The sequence below is a fragment of the Leiobunum rupestre genome, chromosome 7, assembly GCF_980474605.1.
Source record: "Leiobunum rupestre chromosome 7, qqLeiRupe1.1.hap1, whole genome shotgun sequence".
Lineage (NCBI taxonomy): Eukaryota > Metazoa > Arthropoda > Arachnida > Opiliones > Sclerosomatidae > Leiobunum > Leiobunum rupestre.
This window is the reverse complement of record NC_143390.1, coordinates 18,211,105-18,230,177: the sequence shown is the minus strand read 5'-3', so window position 1 is coordinate 18,230,177 and position 19,073 is coordinate 18,211,105.

Below are 19,073 nucleotides of genomic sequence, written 5' to 3'. Positions count from 1 at the left end.
CAATCCGTAATTAATCAGTTTTCACTGACGAACGTTGACTCTGCAGAAAGCGAGTAGCCTTATATTTATTTTAGAAAAAGAACGGTTTTGGTAGGTTACCCGATCATTATTTATCGAAGGTGTTGCAAATTATGACAACGCCCAATTGTACCGAAAACGTCGTTTTCACCTTAAAGGACGAGAACAGAGGTTCCATTTTCTCGTGCGATAATTTTGACTCGGACCGCAAAACTGAACTTGTGGACAGCTTGACCGACGGCTCAGACTGTTCCTAAATAGAATAAACATAATGAACATCAATAAAAGAGCTAAGCTACAATATCCAACTCAAGCTGCAGAGCTTTCAATTAAGTTGTCAGAGCTGTCAATCAAGTTGTCAGAGATGTCAATCAGTTGTCTGTCACTCGTCAAAATATTAAGTACTGGATGAGGGGGTGGAAATTCGCTATTGTTCTCGGTCTTTAAAGTGAACAAAAAGTATTTACCTACGTTTTTGATGTCAGTTTATTTCTTTATTCAATTGTTTCTTATTCCAAGCATGGTGATTATTTATTTCATTTGATAGTACTTTTTACCATTTTAGCTGTTTACCTCCTTTAAAAGGTTTCCTTTATGTGTTAATTGTATTTGGTGCATTGCATTTTATTTTACAATTTTCAACAGTGGGATTCAAACTCACGACCTCCGATTTTTAACGCTCACGGCTATACGGAGGTAGCTCCAACTCCAATACTAAAGTAAGTTAAATTATTTGAATTATGAAAGGTTCAAATAAGATCATCTTTAATATTAGGTCGTATGGTGTTTTTATTCCTGTAAAGTAGTCTAATATATTTTTTGTAGCCAAAGGTGGTAGTCACTATCTTTGTACCCTGATTAATGATTTTCGAAACTCATTCGTTGATTCCCAATAAATTATCGGTTATTTCCAGTGATTTCTCACAATTTCTCGGTGATTGCCAGTGATTTCTCACATTTTATCGGTGATTGCCAGTGATTTCTCACAATTTATCGGTGATTGCCAGTGATTTCTCACATTTTATCGGTGATTGCCAGTGATTTCTCACAAATTTATCGGTTATTGCCAGTGATTTCTCACAATTTATCGGTGATTGCCAGTGATTTCTCACAAATTTATCGGTTATTTCCAGTGATTTCTCACAATTTCTCGGTGATTTCCAGTGATTTCTCACATTTTATCGGTGATTGCCAGTGATTTCTCACATTTTATCGGTGATTGCCAGTGATTTCTCACAATTTATCGGTGATTGCCAGTGATTTCTCACATTTTATCGGTGATTGCCAGTGATTTCTCACAAATTTATCGGTTATTGCCAGTGATTTCTCACAATTTATCGGTGATTGCCAGTGATTTCTCACAAATTTATCGGTTATTTCCAGTGATTTCTCACAATTTCTCGGTGATTGCCAGTGATTTCTCACATTTTATCGGTGATTGCCAGTGATTTCTCACAATTTATCGGTGATTGCCAGTGATTTCTCACATTTTATCGGTGATTGCCAGTGATTTCTCACAAATTTATCGGTTATTGCCAGTGATTTCTCACAATTTATCGGTGATTGCCAGTGATTTCTCACAAATTTATCGGTTATTTCCAGTGATTTCTCACAATTTCTCGGTGATTGCCAGTGATTTCTCACATTTTATCGGTGATTGCCAGTGATTTCTCACAATTTATCGGTGATTGCCAGTGATTTCTCACATTTTATCGGTGATTGCCAGTGATTTCTTACAAATTTATCGGTTATTGCCAGTGATTTCTCACAATTTATCGGTGATTGCCAGTGATTTCTCACAAATTTATCGGTTATTTCCAGTGATTTCTCACAATTTCTCGGTGATTGCCAGTGATTTCTCACAAATTTATCGGTTATTTCCAGTGATTTCTCACAATTTCTCGGTGATTGCCAGTGATTTCTCACATTTTATCGGTGATTGCCAGTGATTTCTCACAATTTATCGGTGATTGCCAGTGATTTCTCACATTTTATCGGTGATTGCCAGTGATTTCTCACAAATTTATCGGTTATTGCCAGTGATTTCTCACAATTTATCGGTGATTGCCAGTGATTTCTCACAAATTTATCGGTTATTTCCAGTGATTTCTCACAATTTCTCGGTGATTGCCAGTGATTTCTCACAAATTTATCGGTGATTGCCAGTGATTTCTCACAATTTATCGGTGATTGCCAGTGATTTCTCACATTTTATCGGTGATTGCCAGTGATTTATCACAAATTTATCGGTGATTGCCAGTGATTTCTCACAAATTTATCGGTGATTGCCAGTGATTTCTCACATTTTATCGGTGATTGCCAGTGATTTCTCACAAATTTATCGGTTATTGCCAGTGATTTCTCACAATTTATCGGTGATTGCCAGTGATTTCTCACAAATTTATCGGTTATTTCCAGTGATTTCTCACAAATTTATCGGTTATTGCCAGTGATTTCTCACAATTTATCGGTGATTGCCAGTGATTTCTCACAAATTTATCGGTTATTTCCAGTGATTTCTCACAATTTATCGGTGATTGCCAGTGATTTCTCACAAATGTATCGGTGATTGCCAGTGATTTCTCACAATTTATCGGTGATTGCCAGTGATTTCTCACATTTTATCGGTGATTGCCAGTGATTTCTCACAAATTTATCGGTTATTGCCAGTGATTTCTCACAATTTATCGGTGATTGCCAGTGATTTCTCACAAATTTATCGGTTATTTCCAGTGATTTCTCACAATTTCTCGGTGATTGCCAGTGATTTCTCACAAATTTATCGGTGATTGCCAGTGATTTCTCACAATTTATCGGTGATTGCCAGTGATTTATCACATTTTATCGGTGATTGCCAGTGATTTCTCACAAATTTATCGGTTATTGCCAGTGATTTCTCACACTTTATCGGTGATTGCCAGTGATTTCTCACATTTTATCGGTGATTGCCAGTGATTTCTCACAAATTTATCGGTTATTTCCAGTGATTTCTCACAATTTCTCGGTGATTGCCAGTGATTTCTCACATTTTATCGGTGATTGCCAGTGATTTCTCATATTTTATCGGTGATTGCCAGTGATTTCTCACAAATTTATCGGTTATTGCCAGTGATTTCTCACAATTTATCGGTGATTGCCAGTGATTTCTCACAAATTTATCGGTTATTTCCAGTGATTTCTCACAAATTTATCGGTTATTGCCAGTGATTTCTCACAATATATCGGTGATTGCCAGTGATTTCTCACAAATTTATCGGTTATTTCCAGTGATTTCTCACAATTTCTCGGTGATTGCCAGTGATTTCTCACATTTTATCGGTGATTGCCAGTGATTTCTCACAATTTATCGGTGATTGCCAGTGATTTCTCACATTTTATCGGTGATTGCCAGTGATTTCTCACAAATTTATCGGTTATTGCCAGTGATTTCTCACAATTTATCGGTGATTGCCAGTGATTTCTCACAAATTTATCGGTTATTTCCAGTGATTTCTCACAATTTCTCGGTGATTGCCAGTGATTTCCCACAAATTTATCGGTGATTGCCAGTGATTTCTCACAATTTATCGGTGATTGCCAGTGATTTCTCACATTTTATCGGTGATTGCCAGTGATTTCTCACAAATTTATCGGTGATTGCCAGTGATTTCTCACATTTTATCGGTGATTGCCAGTGATTTCTCACATTTTATCGGTGATTGCCAGTGATTTCTCACAAATTTATCGGTGATTGCCAGTGATTTCTCACATTTTATCGGTGATTGCCAGTGATTTCTCACAAATTTATCGGTTATTTCCAGTGATTTCTCACAATTTCTCGGTGATTGCCAGTGATTTCTCACATTTTATCGGTGATTGCCAGTGATTTCTCACATTTTATCGGTGATTGCCAGTGATTTCTCACAAATTTATCGGTTATTGCCAGTGATTTCTCACAATTTGTCGGTGATTGCCAGTGATTTCTCACATTTTATCGGTGATTGCCAGTGATTTCTCACAAATTTATCGGTTATTGCCAGTGATTTCTCACAATTTATCGGTGATTGCCAATGATTTCTCACATTTTATCGGTGATTGCCAGTGATTTCTCACAAATTTATCGGTTATTGCCAGTGATTTCTCACAATTTGTCGGTGATTGCCAGTGATTTCTCACATTTTATCGGTGATTGCCAGTGATTTATCACAAATTTATCGGTGATTGCCAGTGATTTCTCACAAATTTATCGGTGATTGCCAGTGATTTCTCACAATTTCTCGGTGAATTCGTGTGATTTTCTGAAGCGATTTCCCGACATGACCTACGATGAAAACTCGGAACTACTCCTTCTGCGTTGAGTTTTCAAGTTATCTCCCCACTGGTTAAAGGGGTTTTCCGCCAAGTTCTTCGGTTTCCCCTTCCCATAAAAAATTGTCGAGGTTAACGGTAATAGTTAGTGTAGGGAGCTGTTGGCTCGCGTGGCATGAAGGGCTTGCCATCACCTTCCTACGCATTGTAACTTGGGCCTAAGGTTGTGCCTTGGGTATTAGCCTAGCTGATTATTTGTACACCCATGATTAATAAAGTTACTACCCCTTCGTTCTAGCCGTACGCCAGCTAAGAGCTAGTCACCGAAGATGGAAGGCGAATAGCTATAGAGTAGTTTCAGTTCGTAGCTTTGGCTATGGCCGCCATTTTGTGCGGGATTTTTTATCTATGGGAAAAAGCAATGGTGACGTCGTGTCACGTGATACTGAAATCACTGTATTGTAGTTCCATCCGGCCCTCAATGGGTTAGAGTGTGCAATAACTGGTGGCTTTACCGGGGAGTCGGGTCCGGCTCTTGTAACCCATAAGGGCGGTGGCGCACTGGGAGATGTTAGCTTTGATCAAATGGTCCTATCTCCACCTCCGACTTCGGTCAGGTTTGGGCTGGATACTGAGCTTCGGCTCAGGCTAACGGAGAGGGTCCGTGCAAACTGGCCACCTCGGCGGATTGGGTAGCCTGCTGTGGGGCGGCGGGCCTCCGTATGAGGGCACGGCGGTTCTGTTTCCCGGTCTTTTGGAATCACACCGGGATCTCCGGTGCCGGCTGTGCCGGGGTACTTGGGCTGCTGTGTGCTCGTCGTTCCCCTTTAGTAGCTCTCTCCAAAGGGTTTGACTCTTTACCTACGTAGGTAGGGTGTCGGCTGGAGTTGCTATAGCACCCACTCTTAATCCCACTGCTGTGTGCGAAGTGGGAAATGGTCCACCCATTGCTGCACCTTCTGCTGGGTTGAGTGGCTCGCGTCAAAGGTGCGACCATTAGTAGTACGGTACTACTACCCATGCTGGATTTGTCACCTGTCCGGGCTAGGTGGACGCTGGCGTAGGGCACTATGATGATAGGCCCCCGGTGGTATGTACACCGGGCTATAAATTCTGACACACTGTAGTTCCATCCAAACATGACGAAATATTCCTAGGCTTCCCATTCGTAGAATGTTCAAATATGAGGGACAAATAAATCATTTTGACTGGATGAAATTGGAGTTTATTAGCTAGGCTACAAATAGAATAAATAGGAAATATTTTAAAAACAGTCGTGTGTAAATTAACGAAACTACCACGATTTACGATGTAACAAAAATTCCGATATTCAAAAAGGAAGTAGCGAAAATCGATAGATTAAATTTGAAATACGAAAAAACGTGGATACGATAAAACGCCTTAGAATAAATAGAATAAATGGACAATATTTTTAAAACAGTCGTGTGGAAATTAACGAAACTACCACGACTTACGATGTAACAAAAATTCCGATATTCAAAAAGGAAGTAGCGAAAATCGATAGATTAAATTTGAAATACGAAAAAACGTGGATACGATAAAACGCTTTAGAATAAATAGAATAAATGGTCTATATTTTTAAAACGGGCCAGTGGAAATTAACAAAACTACCATGATTTGTACCCCTATTCACGGTCTTCGTGACGACGAAAAAACATTTCCGTAATTTGAACAAGAAGTAGCGAAAAACGATAGAATAAATCTACGAAAAAATGCCAAAATGCGTTAGAATAAATAGAATAAATGGGCTATATTTTTAAAATCTAGAATAAATGCATTTAGATTTCCTTGCTATTATAGGTTCGAATGAATAATAAATTAGTATTTAGATTACCTTGCTATTTTTTTTTGAGAGTCACACGGTATGGTGTCGGCTAGAGCCTTAGACACCAAATTACCTTGCTATTAGCACGGCCAACTTTGATTTCTCGCGCATCTCTCGCGCTACAGCGGCCATCTCATTCGTTGACGTTTCTGTGTTAACCTATGAGCCAAAGATGTGTATGACGTCAGCGCCCCTAGCGGATTATTATTTTTAGTATAGTTTTTACATTGAAGACAATATAACCACCGAGCGTGGCGCTGATCTCCTACACATTATAGTACAGTTTATAGGGGGAAAATCCTTGATCGCGGAATTTCGAATGTGTTGGCCAAGGACGACGCTTCGTGGTGGGATGGATGGTTCCAACTGTTGAGGCACGGTGGGTATGGTAGATCTTAGCTTTCGTCCCATCAAGAGCTCTGCTGGACTGTAGCCGTTCTGGAGTTGAGTGGTACGGTACGACAGCAACGCTAAATATGGATCTTCAGATTTTTTCATCTGTTTTTTTACTATTTTGACGGCCGCTTCCACGAAGCCATTGCTTTGCGGATAACGAGGACTTGACGTTACCATTTCGAATCCATATGCCTTTGAAAAAGCGCCGAACTCTGATGATTGGATCCGTTCAAATTGAGGATCGTTGTCACAACGAACAATCTCTGGTATCCCATGAGTGGCGAAGATTGACTTTACGTGTGTAATGACGGCGCTTGACTTGAGATTGAATAGGGGTCGGACTTCGAAATATCGAGAGTAAAAATCCGTGACCACAAGGTACCACTGCTTCTCCAGATAGAACAGATCCATCGCCACTACTTACCACGGTCGGTCTGGGAACTGGGACGGTTGTAAAGGCTCGTGCAAATTCCTAGTTTCTTTAATACAGGCAAGGCAACGGTTGATTGTCTCCTCGATTGCTTTGGAGAGACTTGGCCACCATACGGCTGCTTTTGCACGCTCCCTACATTTTGTTATTCCTTGATGTCCCTCGTTAATTTTTGATAGTACCTCTTCCCGAAGACTGGCTGATATGAGAATCCTTGATTCATACATCATGAGTCCATCTTGGACTGTAATTTCGTGACGATGTGCATAGTACAGTGTGCCACTGCTCTCCACCCGGTTCTTCATTGGCCATCCGTCTTTGACGTATCGTTGGAGTTGTTGGCAAACCCCGTCTTCAGTTTGCGCTTTCCAGATTTGAGCGAGTTTGACGTCAGAGGCAGGGAAGCTTGTCGTGACCATTTGTATATGAGCTTCGATTTATTGTTCCAATTCCGTATTACCTACGTTTGGTAGCGGACCTCTTGATAAGGTATCAGCAACGATTAGATCCTTCCCTGGGATGTAGGTGACTTTATAATCGTAGCGAATCATGTGAATTCGAAGACGTTGTAGCCTCGGTGACATGTCGTTCAGGTGCTTGCTTTGTAATATCGAAACGAGTGGCTTGTGGTCGGTTTCCAGCTCTATGCGGATGCCCGTCACGTAGCCCTTAAAACGCTCGCATGCTCATGCTAGAGCCAGCGCCTCCTTCTCTATCTGAGCGTACCGTTTTTCTGCTTCAGACAATGTCTTCGAAGCATATGCCACTGGACGTACACGTCCATACGGTTGCTCTTGTTTAAGCGCGTGCAGGGGGCCGTGACTCGATTGACGTGGGTCAATAAAATGCGGGTTCTTAAGGTGACGTAATCTAAAATCGAATTATTATTTTGAGTAACTCATAGCGTTTTCCATTTGATTGCTCAAGATTCGCTCTGAATCTGTCTCTGACGTCATAGATCTCGCCCCAATCGACTAGAGTAAAAAAGCAAATGGAACATTCCATGAACATATTCCCGCGCTTTGTTGTTTTTCATCTGCTTGTAATTTGAATTTTCGCGTCTTGGTCTGCCAGTTTGCCAAAAAAATCTAAAAGGAACACGCGAAAATTTGCTCCGATCTCGATTTCGATATCCGTTGATCTGTCGAAATCGGCAGATCGGTTTTGGGCGAAGCCGGAGCGGCTCCATTAAGTTAGCCCCCTAAGTAAGCAATTTCTAAATTAGTTAGTGCACCTTATTGCACCCATCATGCACCGTAGTGCACCACCAAAAATATTTTATGCACCATCGGGGAAAGGTGGGAAATTCAAAAATCCAAGTGGGGGCTAAGTTAACGACAGCCCCCCCCCCCATATTCGATTTTGATAATAATAACGTGCCTAATATATTGCACCAAGAGTGCACTATCGTGCACCACCAAAATCTTTTATTGCACCGTCATGAAAGGCGTGAAATTTAAAAAAAAACATAAAATGACCGTAATATCTAATATTCGGTATTCATAAAAACCACAAGTCTAATCGAATGCACCAATGATGCACCAGCAAATATTTTATTGCACCGTCAAAACAGGCAGGAAATTTAGGCTAAGTTAACGACAGCCCCCCACTTTCGATTTCGATAATAAAAACGCGTTTAATCGATTGCACCAACGATGCACTACCGTGCACCGCAGAGATATCTCATTGCACCATACTCCTTTATGAGATATAATTGAATTTGATATTTCCCATATAAAAAAGCTTAAATTATTCATGTGGGGGCTAAGTTAACGACAGCCCCCCACTTTCGATTTCGATAATTAAAATGCGCCTAATTGATTGCACTATCGATGCACTACCATGAACCACAGAGATTTCTCATTGCACCATACCCCTTGATGATATATAATTGAATGTGCTCTTTCCGAGCTATTAAAAAAATGAAAATATTTGCTGTTAACGACAGCCCCCTCCACTTTCGATTTCGATAATTAAAACGTGACTAAAAGAATGCACCAATGATGCACTACCATGCACCACAGAGATATTTCATCGCACCGAATTTAATAATTTTAACGCGCCTAATCGATTGCACCCTCAATGTAGTACTATGCACCGCAGTTAGTTTCCGTTACACCGCACTCCTTTTGGAGATATGTCGTATAATCAGTATCAAGCGTTCGGGGCGCTCAATACAAAAATATTATCGTTAGGGCTAGGTTAACAATAACCCCAACTAATGATCTTATTTTTTAAAATGGATCGTGCCGCCCATGGAATGGCTCCTCCTCGTCCTACCCACCAAGAATTTTCTTGGTGCGATGCAACAACAGCTCCCTTAGGGCTGTTTTAGCTCACTGTATCAACTTCTGTCAGTGGTTTGTGGCAGTGGCGTAGCGTGGGAGGGGCAAAGGGGGCTATGGCCCCGGGCGGCTTAGATGTAGGGGGCGGCCAGTGGCCTGGAAAATTGAAACGAACGCGGCCGGCCGAGATCGTGTATCAGCAAGCACAGGATCATCTGTAGTTCCCAAGTATCATCCTACGCGATGTGGCCAATTTCTCCCGAGATTGTATTCTCAATTATTTGCCAAAACAACCCTCACCGAGCTGTTGTCGCATCGCGCCAAGAGAAATTCAGTATCAACATCTGGTATAGCATTGTTCCTACCGCCTTGGATAAATAAATCTCTTCAACGAGCCTTACCAGAGCTACTGGAGGACGTTCCGTTAGCGACTAGTGGTTCTTGCACGATGGAGCTCCACCGGCCTCCCGATTTGAACCCATGCAATTTTGATCTTTGCAAACGTTCGTCAATCATTTTTACGGCGTTTGTGTATTAGAGCCCAAGGTGGGCATTTAGAATAGTGGTTGTAATTTTTTTTTTAAATGATAACAATTTCATTATCTGTCCTTGGTTTTTGCGTATCACTCACTACAAGGGTTCAGCTGATTTTATCATTAACTTGAAAGATTTACTAAATTTAAGCTGGAAAATTGACTAATTATTAATTTCAAAAACTGGCGGTGCATACTCCTGAACGATCTCTTAATGATCTTTTGATATTTTAAAATCTGTTTATCACTTTATCGCTAAAAAACAACCGATAAATTTATGAAATCCATTGGGGTCAAGGAAGAATAAAGATTTCACATTACCGTTGATTTCGATGTTTTTCAGACCCATTTTTGAGAGCTCGTAACTCTGAAACGGGGTTTTTTAGGACCATGGTTATTTGACATTTTAAGCTCGTAGGGAACGATAGAATAAATTATAAACGTTTCGGTTCTCTTATCCGTAACACGCTGTAAATCTAGAGTACGCAACTTTATTATTGGCCCTATACTTTACTTCGACTTCAGATTAAGCCACTTGATGTCGTGCACGACTAAGAAGCTAAGCTTGATCTTAATTTTTCTATTACACAGTTTCAGCAGCTAATAAGACTGGTGGTCAGAATTTATATACCGGTCTTAATAAGACAACCGTAATCACTATCATCTAAGACTTTCCTGTTCCAACGTTAGGAAAGACCGTAGACGTTCGCGTCATTTTTGAAATAAGATCATTAGTTGGGGATGTCGTTAACCTAGCCCTAACGATAATATTTTTGTATTGAGCGCCCCGAACGCCATATCTTCCAAAGGAGTGCGATGCAATGAAAACTAACTGCGGTGCATAGTACTACATTGAGGGTGCAATCGATTAGGCACGTCAACATTATCAAATTCGAATACGAAGGGGCTGTCGTTAAAATAGACCCCCCCCAAAAAAAAAACATTTCGTTATTACTTTAACTTATACCCTTTATATTTCCTTAACGAGTGCGGTGCGATGAAATACCTCTGTAATGCATGGTAGTGCATCATTGGTGCATTCGATTAGTCACGTTTTAATTATCGAAATCGAAAGTGGGGGGGCTGTCGTTAACAGCAAATATTTTCATTTTTTTAAAAGCTTGGAAAGAGCAAATTCAATTATATCTCATAAAGGGGTATGGTGCAATGATAAATCTCTGCGGTGCATGGTAGTGCATCGTTGGTGCATTCGATTAGTCATGTTTTAATTATAGAAATCAAAAGTGGGGGGGGCTGTCGTTAACTTAGCCCCCCCCCCCCCCAGCAAATATTTTCATTTTCTTAAAAGCTTGGAATGGGCAAATTCAATTATGTCTCATAAAGCGGTATGGTGCAATGAGATAATTTAAACTCGTACCCTAGATTCGAATACTAAGAGCTTTCCAATTGACGCTTCTATTACGAAGTGTTTCCCCTCTTCCGGCACGTGACCTCAGAAAAATCGGGCTCCATCGGTTGCGGTAAGGCGCAAACCATGGAGCGATTTTTTTCTGAGTTCCGGCGGGCAGTAGCCCCGCCAAGAATTTTCTGCACGTAGGCCCAGCCTGATTTAGAGGCCCCATCTATAATGTTTTTTTTCAAAAATTTCCTGACTTTTAAGGATTGTTTTTAAAATTTTTATTTTGACATGATTTCTAAATGTTTCCCCTGCAATGGATTTTTTATAGGCATTTTAATCAAGGAATGACATTCGTCGATTAGATTTTTTCTGAGAGGCAGGTCACTTCCATTTTGGCTGCGTCTTAATCATAGTAAAATGATTAAATCAGGGTGATCGTGATTAAATCAGGGTGACCGTCATTAAATGAGGGTAATCAAGATTAAATCAGGGTAATCAAGATTAAAAAATCTAATCTAGATTTAATCAATCTGATGTGTTTGTTCTTGTTAATTAAAGTTTTAAGTAAGAGTACCGAACATGTCGGCAGCCGGTAGACCACTGTTAAGGTGGTCATAAAACTAGAGCTCCCTCAGCTTCCCCACCCAGTGGCGCCCCCTGGCTATTATAGTTCATAACATCACCTCTTTTTTAAATAGACTGATTATAGTGTCTTTTAACTACATTCACGATTAAACATTTCAGTTCATAAATTAAGTCTTTTAATTGATTTACGTCTCTGACTGGATCTTCGTACGTGTGGTCTGTGTTTACTCGACTGAGGCTCTTTGTCGAAATATTGTCTAATAAGTATCCTTGATCGGGCTTCTTCTGATGATGTGGCTATACTAGGAATAGAGATGCTTGTGGTAGGCTGTTGCTCTGGTCTCGAGTCTTGTCGTGGTAATAAGATAGGATTGCGACTCGGTGATCGACTTGGTGATGATTTGCTACTCCAGCTTGGAGATTCATTGTCAGGACTCAGGATTGGTGGTTGCTGATGACTCAGGATTGGTGGTTGCTGATGACTCAGGATTGGTGGTTGTTGATGACTCTGGATCGGCGGTTGTTGATGACTCTGGATCGGCGGTTGTTGATGACTCTGGATCGGCGGTTGTTGATGACTCTGGATCGGTGGTTGTTGATGACTCTGGATCGGTGGTTGTTGATGACTCTGGATCGGTGGTTGTTGATGACTCTGGATCGGTGGTTGTTGATGACTCTGGATCGGTGGTTGTTGATGACTCTGGATCGGTGGTTGTTGATGACTCTGGATCGGTGGTTGTTGATGACTCTGGATCGGTGGTTGTTGATGACTCTGGATCGGTGGTTGTTGATGACTCTGGATCGGTGGTTGTTGATGACTCTGGATCGGTGGTTGTTGATGACTCTGGATCGGTGGTTGTTGATGACTCTGGATCGGTGGTTGTTGATGACTCTGGATCGGTGGTTGTTGATGACTCTGGATCGGTGGTTGTTGATGACTCTGGATCGGTGGTTGTTGATGACTCTGGATCGGTGGTTGTTGATGACTCTGGATCGGTGGTTGTTGATGACTCTGGATCGGTGGTTGTTGATGACTCTGGATCGGTGGTTGTTGATGACTCTGGATCGGTGGTTGTTGATGACTCTGGATCGGTGGTTGTTGATGACTCTGGATCGGTGGTTGTTGATGACTCTGGATCGGTGGTTGTTGATGACTCTGGATCGGTGGTTGTTGATGACTCTGGATCGGTGGTTGTTGATGACTCTGGATCGGTGGTTGTTGATGACTCTGGATCGGTGGTTGTTGATGACTCTGGATCGGTGGTTGTTGATGACTCTGGATCGGTGGTTGTTGATGACTCTGGATCGGTGGTTGTTGATGACTCTGGATCGGTGGTTGTTGATGACTCTGGATCGGTGGTTGTTGATGACTCTGGATCGGTGGTTGTTGATGACTCTGGATCGGTGGTTGTTGATGACTCTGGATCGGTGGTTGTTGATGACTCTGGATCGGTGGTTGTTGATGACTCTGGATCGGTGGTTGTTGATGACTCTGGATCGGTGGTTGTTGATGACTCTGGATCGGTGGTTGTTGATGACTCTGGATCGGTGGTTGTTGATGACTCTGGATCGGTGGTTGTTGATGACTCTGGATCGGTGGTTGTTGATGACTCTGGATCGGTGGTTGTTGATGACTCTGGAACGGTGGTTGTTGATGACTCTGGATCGGTGGTTGTTGATGACTCTGGATCTGTGGTTGCTGATGACTCTGGATCGGTGGTTGTTGATGACTCTGGATCGGTGGTTGTTGATGACTCTGGATCGGTGGTTGTTGATGACTCTGGATCGGTGGTTGTTGATGACTCTGGATCGGTGGTTGTTGATGACTCTGGATCGGTGGTTGTTGATGACTCTGGATCGGTGGTTGTTGATGACTCTGGATCGGTGGTTGTTGATGACTCTGGATCGGTGGTTGTTGATGACTCTGGATCGGTGGTTGTTGATGACTCTGGATCTGTGGTTGTTGATGACTCTGGATCGGTGGTTGTTGATGACTCTGGATCGGTGATTGTTGATGACTCTGGATCGGTGGTTGTTGATGACTCTGGATCGGTGGTTGTTGATGACTCTGGATCGGTGGTTGTTGATGACTCTGGTTCTGTGGTTGTTGATGACTCTGGATCTGTGGTTGTTGATGACTCTGGATCTGTGGTTGTTGATGACTCTGGATCGGTGGTTGTTGATGACTCTGGATCGGTGGTTGTTGATGACTCTGGATCGGTGGTTGTTGATGACTCTGGATCTGTGGTTGTTGATGACTCTGAATCGGTGGTTGTTGATGACTCTGGATCGGTGGTTGTTGATGACTCTGGATCGGTGGTTGTTGATGACTCTGGATCGGTGGTTGTTGATGACTCTGGATCGGTGGTTGTTGATGACTCTGGATCAGTTGTTGTAATACTGATCTGTACCCTGCATCTGGATTTGGATTCATTTTACTGGCTCCAGTTATTGATGTCTCAGACACGGTTGGTTTTAATAACTTCTCACTCCTTAGTCTCAATTGGTTCTGATGTTTTCTAATAATACCTCTCCCAATATCAATCCCATACATCATATTTCCGATAGATTTTTTACAGTTCCCTCTATTCAATTTTCTCCCTTACCATAGTTTTTTTACAAAGACTTTTTGATTAGGATGAAACTTACAGGTAACATCACTAATTTTTACTAATGGTTTTATCGCTATTATTATTTACTCCTATCATTTCAATTATAGGTTTATCGATGTCAAGTTTGGTGTGGATTTTTCTTCCAAACATGATTTTCGCTGGAGATTTATCACTAATTTGCGGAGTGCGGCGATAGTTTATGAGAAATCATGCTAGTCTTACGTCGAGAGATCCATTTGAGAATTTTTTTATACCTTCGTCAATGACGTCAATGGCAGAGTTAGAAGTACCATCTATTTTTTTTAATGATGTCTTCACGGTACGCACCACCCTTTCAGCCTGACCATTTGAAGCAGGGTGATACGGTGCAATGGTCAAATTCTTGAAGCCGTTATTCTGCGTGAAGATTTGGAACTCGTTACTTGTGAAACAAGTGGCATTATCACTCACCAGGGTCTTCATAATTCCATAACGTGCCAAATTTTGTCGTAAGAATGTGATGGTTGTTGAAGTGACTCCGATTTCCATCCATTTCGAGGTAGAGTCCACTAATATTAATAAATATTTCGCATTTACCGGTCCGGCAAAGTCTATATGGACATGAGTCCACGGTTGGATCTCCTCGGGCCACTTCAAGTATTCAGCCTTTGGCATGGTTGCATTTTGCTGACAACTTCAACATGCTCTAATTCTGTCCTCAATGTTGGTGTTCAATTCTGGCCACCAAACTTTGCTCCTGGCTAATCGCTTTGTTTGCACCATTCCCTGGTGTGAGCTATGCAGTTCATCCAGAATAACTTCTTGGCACGTTTTCGGTATGACCACCCGATCGATAGCTAATAAGACTCCTTCATGAATAGTCAAGTCATATCTTCTCTTCCAGTATGGCTTGAAATGTTCTTCTAATTTGTTTGGCCACCCTTGTTGAACAAATTTGTAGATTTGCTTCAAAATATGGTCTTTTGCTGTTTCTTCAGCTACTTGTATCGAGTCGAGAGGTCCTTGATTGAGTTGGCTAATTGCGAAGACATACTGGTGGTGTTATTAGTTTTGATAATAAAGGTAAACGACTTAGTCCATCGCCGTTAGAATGATTTATACCTTTCTTATATCTAATTTCATAGCTGTACGCTCCTAATGTTAACCATTCTTATTTGCAATATACATCAATAGTTTACCTTCAGCTGTCAACCATTCTTTCCCCAGTCTCTTTGCAGATGACACAAAACTTATCAAAATTCTTAGTACAAACACATCTAACGCCCAGTTACAACAGGATCTCTCTAAAGTTGAATATTGGCAAAAAATTCCGGTTTATCCTTCAACACCTCAAAATCCAATGTGTCTTGAAAAAGACTGTTTGTAATAGCTTACTAGTCTTGAAAAAGACTGTTTGTAATAGCTTACTAGTCTTGAAAAAGACTGTTTTTAATAGCTTACTAGTCTTGAAAAAGACTGTTTTTAATAGCTTACTAGTCTTGAAAAAGACTGTTTTTAATAGCTTAGTAGTCTTGAAAAAGGAAATCCGCGACTTTTGACGGGTTGCGTTATCCTTTTGTGGGGTGCTGTGTTTGTTGCTCCTCGGTGTAACACAGTGTGTTGTAGCTTCTCATTGACACCACGGCAAACAGGTGTCAGGTGCACCTTTCTGCCTAGCATGTAGTATTTCAGTCGGTTCAAAAGATTAAGTTTTTAAGGGAAAAATCTGGAATCGCGGTCATTCTTTCTAACCCTCTTGAAATTGGCAAAGAAACCTGATTTCTAAATAAGCATTTTTAGAAGACCCAAATGTAAAAATCTTACGAACTGAAAGTTTATTTCGATTTTGGAGGCCCAATCATAGCCACCTTTTTAAATATTTGGGATCCCCCAAGTAGGCCTACACTTTTTCAACGTAGGCACGTGCCTACTTGTGCCTATTGCTGGCGGGGAGCCTGCCGGCGGAAAGTGGGTAAACACAGTGGCGTAGCTAGGAAAATTTGACCTATGGAAAACCATAGAAATTGCGCCCCTTCCCCGGTGGTCAGAGTTATAAAAAATGAAATATTGTGTAATTCGAAACCAACTTATAGTGTTACCTTCCAGGCTTTGATTCACGAAAATGTGTCAATAATATCGTCGAAGTCTGTTTTTACACAAAATCCTTAGGGATTTGTGTGTATTACGATCACCTACTGTGTAGCCGCCGCCCACGTCGCTGCCGCCGCCGCGGCCGTACAAACGATTGCTCGCGGTACGTTAGTGGTACAAAGGCGATTGATATCTCAATCGGTAGGCACTATTATAGGCTCGACGGCAGTATAGTAATTTTTGGGATCGGAGCCCGAGAAGTTGGGCAAATTCCCAATTTCCTATTTTTGGTGGTTTCGCTTTGTGTGGTAGATATTTTATTTAAAAATAAGTACGATAACGTTAAAAACTATTTTTGGTTAGGTTAGGATTCAGCGGATATACAATTTCAGTTATATCAGTAAATATTAAATTTAAATATAGTTTCCTTGTTAATTTACTGGACCCCAATTTTCGCGGTTTTATATTTCCGGCTAAAAGTCTACATAACGTTCCTTAATTTAAATCCGATTTTCATGAGAGTTATATTTTTGAATAGCTGTGGTTTCCATATAACCTACATTTGGAACTACGTTGCTTAATTTTAATTCTAAGTGAGGTATTTTGTACAGCGTATACGGACCCCCGCAACTTCCGCCATTGTAAATCCGCGTGTCTATAGAGTTCTAAACGCCAGTTTCCCTCTCACATTTTTCAATGCCGTTCGCGCCGAGCTTTCAACGTATGCCCAGAAGTAATTATAAGCGTGACACTCAACGTTTTACGCCCTTTTTACGCACGTCGTACGACAGGAAGAAGGTAAGTAAGATTTGATCAAAAACCACAAGTTTTGTTACTTCTAGGCCCATTCCAGCTTAGGTTGCAGTTGCGTTGAAAAAAGTTAATTTTAAGTGAGTTAATTAGGCATTTCACGTCAGACCTGAATTCTTTAAGCGCTGAAGCTAAATTCGCATTCCATGGAAATCCTGCCTGAAATAAGAATAACGTATGACCAGGCGCGTAATAAATAAGTGTGACCCTAAATATTTGTTATGCCCAGAAGTTAAGAATAAGTGTGCCACTAAATATTTTTATAACCAGCCGCCGTACACACGATTTTTAATTTTAAGTGAGATTTTTGGCCAATTCGCGGGACCCCACAACCCACGTACGCACCATTGTCATATTTGAATTTTGTGCCAATTGATACAGGCGTAGAGCTCGTCGTTTGGATACGAAATATCAGTTTTATTTGTTTTTATCCATAGCCGAAAATATCCGAATAAAAACTTACATTAATTCGTTTTATAACCGCATATAATATTCATAAATAATTAATAACCGAAATTTTTTATGAATAATTAAAAATTTTCCGGTTAATTTATCTGTTCCGCCGAGCTCTATAAAGGCACCATCTAAGTCGTTACTTTATTTCCAAAAATTGGTAACTCGAAAAATGCGATTTGTCTAAAAATTAATTTAAATTAACGTGTTCACGTTTCGCTACCTTATTTCCAAAACCAGGTAACTCGAAAAATACGTTTTCGGTAAAATTCCTCTTGCGATTAAAAGTTACATCAGGGGGATTGTGTGTACTTAAATGTCCGGGACATCTTGTTTCCATTTCTTCTCTCTCGATACTTAGCAAAGCAAGTTCACACAACCTTCCTTTGCCCCAGGCATTTTTCCAGAAAGTTACCTAAATCTAATCTCATCTTAGAGATATATATAACGGAAATATAAACATTCAGAGAAACCTAAAACACAACACCAAAGCAGACCGCCAAAAAAAATTTAAAACATAATTTGGCGCCCCCCGTCAAGTGGCGCCCATGGCACGCGCCATGGCTGCCATACCCTAGATACGCCTCTGGGTAAACACTATTGGCAACGCGCGAGACAGTGATTTCGAATCTAGGGTACGAGTTTAAATTATCTTTGCTGCCGCGAAATGAGAAAAGTCGGACAAACGAAACTCTCCCATAAAATGTCCCGATCACATAGCAGGCCTTCTCATGTTTTGCGGGAAGCGTAAATGGCAGGAGAAACATCGTGGGTAAGAAAATTCCAAGGGGGACAGGCGGAAGAAAGCCTAGGCCTTTCAACATTAATACTGTATTAACGTTGAAATCGTCAACAGAAAGGACCGTTTCCATTTAGAATAAATATCGTCTTATTTAGCTTAATAGTAGAATAGAACTTTTTTCAGATTGTCGATTTACAAAGTGTGGTGGGGAAAGCTTACTTTACAGGGGTTAGACGACATAGGCTGCGTTCAACAACTCTAAAATAGCTCAGCGCTGAGCTCAACGGTCAGCGGTTTTTTGTTGAACGGGTTTTTTGACTTCCGGTTTTGACGTCACGTTGATCATCGGAGACTCAGCGGAAACATCGGCTGGGCGAGATGGTTTTTCCGTCGCTCATCGGTGTCGTGACGTCATTCGACAAAGTTAAAGGAGGGGTAGCAGACGATATTTTGTTCGTTAAGTCAGCGAACTATATAAATCGTACAACAACTTTAGATTTTTGTGACGTAGCGTTGATTAAAAGAACTCAACGGTTTTTCTCCGTTGATAGTTGCTGAACGCAGCCATAGTCGTAATTCGTCAAAGTTACCACTTTCCTCACTAGATGGCAGTAGGCGTGACATTCAAAATCCGCAGCCTCTTTAC